Here is a 7557-nt window from a genome sequence, read left to right as displayed (position 1 = left end):
TTAAGCTTATATTTCTTTCACAGAATTGATATATATATATATATATATATATATGTTATAAAAATTACCATCAAATCATTTTTACTTATATGTCCATCGTTATATGGCTTATATTTGTCTAACTGATATATGTATTTCTCAATTCTAAAAAAATAATGTTATAATATTTTATTACATTATTTAAATAATATAAAATAAGACTACATAACATACGAAATGGATGTACAGATATGTTATCTAAGTCAGCTTTACAAAATATTATTCATAGTTCATATATCATTTATGTCCATCCTATTTTTTTGTCCATCTTTTCTTAAACATCTTGAAATAAATGATGCTAATTAATAATAAACTTTTGGCTGGAAAAAAAATCAAATTTGTCTAATTATCGCTTAAATATTTTATTAATATTGTCTAAGAAATTTTCAAGTGATATCATAGTTTAATTTTTGTTATTTTTTTTGTTAATTTTTAGAGTTTTTTGTATTTAAGATTTTTTTCATTATTAAGCTTATATTTCTTTCACATAATTGATATATATATATATGTTATAAAAATTACCATCAAATCAGTTTTACTTATTTATTATTTTGTTTTTAATGAAAATACACTTTTTAAATAATTTAACTTAAAATAAAACTATATATTAATTTGTTATATTCTAACAATTTGATTGATTTAATTAATTTTCTTTGGTGGATAACTTAAAAATTTTCATATGAATCGGGAAAAGCAAGCTTTTGTTGTTATATTATATTTATTTGTGTATATAAAATCTATATATAATGCTAGTGTAATAAAGAAAGAACAGTATTTTTTTGTAACTTCAAAAAGATACATTATTACAATTTGAAATTAATCAAAATAGAATAAAATGGTAATTAAATATTTGTAAATCTAATTGTTTTTTTATCTTTTTTAGTTGGATTCTCATGAAAAGAAATCGATAGGTTAAACAAATGTTTCAAAATTTGTTGTGTTATTGTTTTGTCTATAAATTACAAAATTTATTGAATTGATATATTTAATTATTGCACCCTTAAATAATACATATGTCACAAAAATTACCATCAAATCAGTTTTACTTATTTAATATTTTGTTTTTAATGAAAATACACTTTTTAAAAAATTTAATTTAAAATAAAATTATATATTAATTTGCTGTATTTTAACAATTTGATTGATTTAATTAATTTGCTTTGGTGGATAACTTAAAAAGTTTTCATATAAATCGGAGAAAGCAAGCTTATGTTGTTATATTATATTTATTTGTGTATATATAATCTATATATAATGCTAGTATAATAAAGAAAGAACACTATTTTTTTGTAACTTCAAAAGGATACATTATTACAATTTGAAATTAATCAAAATTGAATAAATTGGTAATTAAATACTTGTAAATCTAATTATTTTTTTATCTTGTTTAGTTGGATTCTCATGAAAAGAAGTCGATAGGTTAAACAAATGTTTCAAAATTTGTTGTGTTATTGTTTTTTCTATAAATTACAAAATTTATTGAACTGATATATTTAATTATTGCACCCTTAAATAATATTTTATTAAGACATTAGAGAACTATGTTTTGAGTTGTTTTGTCAAAATTGTACAAAAATCTATGCTTTTTCATATTTGTTGCGAAAATTTATATGTTGAACTTATTTTTACAATTTAACTTTGTCACGAAAACAAAAATCTATGTTTTTTTTCATATTTGTCAATGTTCTCACACTTTCAAAGAATATATTAGCTTAGTCGCTTACTTTTTTTTGTTTATCGGAATCTTAAAAGTTGATTCATATTATTGTAACGGTACATAAGAGTTTGTGATTACATACTTAGTGATTGGTGTACATGTATCCAAGAAAGTTTCAATGGCTTAGTGGTAACTGCCATATATTTATGTCATACTAACCTGGGTTCGATCCTTTCCTTTGCATTGTTTTTTTATTTTTTACGAAAAAATAAATGAGATGACGTGGCAACTTCGGATTCTCTAATTGGTTGATTTTACTATCCTACGTGGACACCCTCTCCATGGCTTATATTTGTCTTTTAGTATTGTATTGATTTTTGTTTCTATACTTCTTGTAATTTCTGTATTTCTATTAAATATTCGAAAAAGGTAATAAACTTAACATTTTACCCAAAATATAAATATATGGGTTAAGAACTAAAAATAATAAACAAATATTTGCAATAAAAGAAAGGACACAAATATTTATATTATGTGATTTTAGCGAGGAAAACGAGTCTAGAGAGACTGAGACGGTGCTTGGTAGGCCCAGCCTATCATGGTTCAGGCTTGTACTGTGCAATCATCTTCTCACAGAGTTCTCTTTTTAAGTCAGAGGCTCTCGTATCACTGAGTGGTTCTACTTTCTTTTATTCTCTTTCTGTGAAACAAGAATCTCTGATTATTCGTTTGATAGTACATACGAATATTATCATCGTGCTTACTTCAACAATTTCTTGGTTTTTGTTCATTTAGCTTTCTTGAATCACGTGACGACGGTGATCCCAAAGCAAACACGTGCGACCTCATGTGCCCATAATGACAAATTAATGTTATTTTATTTGTTGTTAACTCTTTAGAGTACGTGCTTATTCACCACTTTTTTTTTTCTTTTTTTTTTCTTTTTTTTTTCTTATTCACCACTTAATCACCTCTTAAGTTAATATATTACCAAATACTCTTTTTTTTTATTCACCACTCTTATTCTTTTTTTTTCTTATTCACCACTTAATGAAAGTTAATATATTACCAAATACTCTTTTTTTTTTATTCACCACTCTTATTATGTTAATTGAGATAATGTTACCCTTCTGACGATTAACAGCATCATTATCCATGATACCCATTAAGAGTCTCTTAACCATTTTTTATTAGTATTTAAGGAGTTTATTAGGCTAAGAGACTTTGTTAAGAAATTTCTACTTTTATATCTTCCATTGCAAGTTTTTAATTTTAGAGTTCTTAAAAAAATTATGCATTTCTCTTAACATCAATAACTTTGTAGATGATCTTCTTGTGTTACAAGTTACGTTACAGAAACTGGATTTGGATGGAGAAACAATGTAGTAAAAAAGGAGAAGAAGGTTCTGAAGCATACTAATCGAAATGTTGCCTTAGTTGCATCTCGGTTTCACTTTTCCAAGAAGCATGAGAGGATTGTCCTCTCATTCTTTTGCTCTTCTCTTTATCTTTGATCGCAGAGCCTCTCTTCTTGGCGTCCGAGTCCGGTAACGGCTGGTCATCACAAACCGGGCATACCATCCCTCTCGCGCTTGTATATGTTTTCAGCACTCCACATTGCAGACACATCCTAAAATCATGAAAAGAAAACACTAATGAAGCTCGGATGTGATAATAGGAAAGAATATGATGAAGAGACTTAATTTATACCTTAAGAGATCTTCAGCTTCTTCTTCTGCATTAGGATTGGTTGCAGTAGATATCCGCTTCTCACCATTCTCTGAAGATGGTGGTGGTGCATCGATATTGTTCCTTACTCTCTCATGGATCCCTACTAGTTGAGGTTTTGCTTCCACGACAACACTTATAAAACCAGCTGAAACAGTCAGTGCTTAACCGAGAAAACCAAACTAGATAGAGACAACAAACTCAGTTCCTGGTTTGCTATTTCACAATACGTATGCTTTAAGGTGTACCCAAACAAGCTTCTAAATCAACCTTTCACATCTATTTTCATGTTATCCCTCTATGATCCAGTGAACCTACTAAACATGGGGATGTGAATGGCACTGGTGGGGTACCTTTAAGTTTAGCTTTCTTCTTTTTGCAGGTAAGACACTTAGCGTGCTCAACATCTCTAGCTGTAGCTTCTTCATCAGCTTCTATATGGTTGTTTAGAAACTCAGGTGGCCCTCATATCTACACATAGAAGCAACACTATAAGCTTTCTCTAGTAACACAACCAGTTCACACACTTGAAACATCAACAAGATTTCTTTATCACATAAAAAAAAACCTAAATCTCAATTACACAAAGCTACAAATAAAATTAACTTTTCTTTCCAATCAATGATAAGAAATCATTTCAGCTTCACCGCGATCTACAAAAAGAGAATGATGATGACCTGAGAGAAAACGTCGTTAGCTGAAGGAAGGCCCGAGTGTTTAGAGCCGGAGTGAGATGCAGAGAAATCGAACACAGACGAAGAAGATCCGTTTCTTTCAACTCCGTGATTCTCATCATCGTCTTCGGAGTTCTCGTAATCTCTCTCCTTTGCATCTTCTTCGTCGAGGGGACCGATAGAGACGATGATTCCACCGAGATAGACGACGGCTGGTTCCATCGACGAGAGATTCCGTCAACGAGAGATCAGATTCGAGGAGAGATGGCCAGAGACGGTCGGTTTTGTCGAGGAGTCAAGAGAGAAGAGCATCCGTCGAGAAAGAGAAGAGAAAGGTGAATGTCCGACGCGTGTCCCAAAAACCCGTCTCTTGTGCACTCTAATTAATATACGTCTCTTGTTTAATTAAGCAATTTTCTTTTTTTTTAAAAGCTAAAAACACTAAATATTGGTCATAAGAGACCGCGATGAGGCTGCTCTAACATGCAAATATGATGACTTTATGCTCACCCACTGTCCCTCTTGTCCCCCTTTTATAATACGAATTAACTGTTGAGTAATGTACAGAGGATATTCATGTTTAATTTGTTTTTTTTTTTCCTAAATATGTTAATTATCATTTCATGTTTAATTTGTGGTTCAGTTTCGTTTTCAAAACCATTTTGTACTCAACTGTATGCAGAATTCTTAAAGACGATAACAATAGCACTAGCTAGTGATACGAGCCGAACCTGATCAACGAGCTAATCAATAATTAATGGAATAAGTTGTCGTAGTTGTGATATCTTGATATATTAAGCGAACCGGTCCACAAAAGTTGTATATATAATTTGAATATTTTTCACTAGTGTCTAGTTCGTTTTGATCTTAAATCCGTTGAATTCTAGGGAGTTTAAACATGAGCAGAGTGACCGATCTTGCGGATCTTTAGACTCACTACAATACCCTGAAACGCAAACATATAAAATATATTTAACAAAGATTTGATTACTTGATTCCTAGTGAATTCAACCATTATAATCCATAAGAACGAAACCTTTCACTAAGTTTGTGGCATCTGCAGCCGTGTCCCAACGCACGTACGTCCATGATTCAGCCACGCAAGCTTCTATACTATTTATCCTTTTACGTTAATTCAACGTGTTTGAAGATTGGGTAGCGAGAAGATGATATAGAATGGGCTTCTGTGTTTGTATTGTGAATATAATTATGGGCCGTGGGGTCTAGTCTCCGTAGAGAGACAGCGACCACTTGGGACAAATGTTTGGCATAGACAATGTGTCAGACATACGACATAAAACACATACGAGCGTCGTCTAGCCATTAGGAATGTTGCGGTGCGTCGGGAATCTGCGGTCTGGCCCTGATTGAGACACCCACTACAAGAAAAAAGGCTTTTCTTAGCGGGCGAAAAACGCTATCTAACGATACGATAGCGGTTTATGAAGCGCTGTATCATCGCCCGTCATAGTAGGTCAAGCACATTAGATAGCGGTTTTTCGCGATGCTATCTTATTGTCATATATTATACCATTTTTTTGTATGCAATTAAACATTCTTTAATAGTGTTTGTTTTTGTTATTATTTATATTAAAATTATTTATTTTATATTTATTTTTAGTTAATTATTGAAAAATAAAAACATAATTAAAATTAATTCATAGATTTAAAATTTCTTTATTAATTAAATTTATTTTTAATTAAATTGGATTACAAAAATATAAAAAGAAATCTAATTAAATAATAAACCAAAAGCTAAACTAAGCTTTAACCTAATTACTAACTAAACGCCGCCGCACCACCACCTTCGTTGTAGTCTTCATCTTCCAATCCTCACCCGTCGCACCACCACCTTCGTTGTTGTGTTCTTCCATGCCCTTCGTTGTCGCATCAATCCATGCCCTTTGTTGTCTTCTTAATCTTCCAGTCCTCACCCGCCGCACCACCATCTCTGCTCGCGACCACCTTAACAAACAAAAAAGTCAGATTCAACATAGAGAGAGAGAGAGAGAGTACCGCGAGTGTCGGAGTCGTCGACCACCTCAGCCGCGCCTCGCGGCGGAATGAAATTTGTCAGTATCATGAGAAATATCGATGCTTAGCCTCTGCTTCTAGATCTAGTATTCTTGATAAGAGAGAAGAAGATGGAGAAAAGATAAATCGACAAAGGGAGAGAAGATGAGTCATGGAGCAGAGATCTCGCGAGGGTAGAGAAAAATGGAGCAGAGATTGGCAAAGAGAATGAGGGGGCTAGTAGTGAATAAATCCTAAGGAGGAAGAGATGAGGAGATGAAGTTGTCTAAGAGAATGTGTCGAAAGATATGAGATCTGTTTGCTCAAAAAATTCCAGAACTGAATAAAAGAATAATTTTGGTCCATTGGATGAGGATCCTGTCATCTGACGGTGAAAAGCTCAATCCTTGTGCTTATGAACTAACCAATAGGAATTTTTTCTTTTAGTTGTTTTACTTTATTTTCACTTTGGACAGTAAAGTTTATTTTAGTAGTATTTTGGTTCTATATCTTCTTTGTTGTACATCGAAAGATTTTTTTTGTTTCTAATCTTTCTTTAATTTTAATGTTTATTATAAGTTTGATTAAAATTTGATGTTTAATTCATTTAAAGTAGATATGTACATAGTTCTAAAAACTTGATTTTTTTTAGATTTAAATTTAGATCTTAACCCTAAACATATCCTAAACTCCAAAATTCAAGATTTGCAAAATACATACATATATATATATATATATATATATATACATTAAGACTAGCATGTAGTTAAAAATTGTAGTGTATTAAATTTTAGAAAAGTTTGATATGAATTTAGATTTAAAGTTTGGAGTTTAGAATAAAGTTTTGAGTATAGGGTTTGAGGGTTAAGGGTTTGGAGTATTGATTTTAGATTTGAGATTAACTTTTGAAAATAGTAATTTTTTAGTTTATATTTAAGATATGAAGTTAAATTTAAGATTTAATGTTAAAATTTTAGAATTTAAAGTTTTTGTTTAGAGTTTAGGATTGTGTTAAAAGTTTAGGGTTTAAATTTAGTGTTAAGGTTTTTGGAGGAAAATAAAATATAGTGAGTAGGAAAGTGAAACAAGGGTGAAAGGAAAAATAAATTATTTCACGCTTTAATTATGCATAGTGTTTCAAAACTGAAAGTGCTATGTATACTAGGTTTAGAAAAAACGTTTACGGACCTAAAATTGGACCAACCAAAGATAGCGTTTGCATTTTCACAAACGCTATCTAAAAGTAAGAGGTATGTCAACCATAGCAAAATCGAAAAAAACACTATACTGGTCTGCTATTAAAACCCAAATTTCTTGTAGTGACCGTAACAATTTCAGAAAGCCACATTTCCTAAGTTAAGGAGTTGAACTGGGCCGTAAAGTCTACATCTTAAATCCATTTATAAAAGTTGGACTCATTATGGATGAAGTAGCATGACGCAATTT

At 31.1% G+C, this 7557-nt stretch overlaps 1 pseudogene; it reads right to left on the bottom strand.

Annotated features, from left to right (window-relative positions):
* Positions 1–3112: 3112 nt before the first annotated feature.
* LOC106297763 lies at positions 3113–4320 on the bottom strand (annotated as a pseudogene).
* Positions 4321–7557: the final 3237 nt, after the last annotated feature.

The sequence above is a fragment of the Brassica oleracea genome, chromosome C6 (assembly GCF_000695525.1).
Source record: "Brassica oleracea var. oleracea cultivar TO1000 chromosome C6, BOL, whole genome shotgun sequence".
NCBI lineage: Eukaryota > Viridiplantae > Streptophyta > Magnoliopsida > Brassicales > Brassicaceae > Brassica > Brassica oleracea.
Note: the sequence above shows the minus strand (reverse complement) of the source record. Positions and strands in the feature narration are given on the sequence as shown.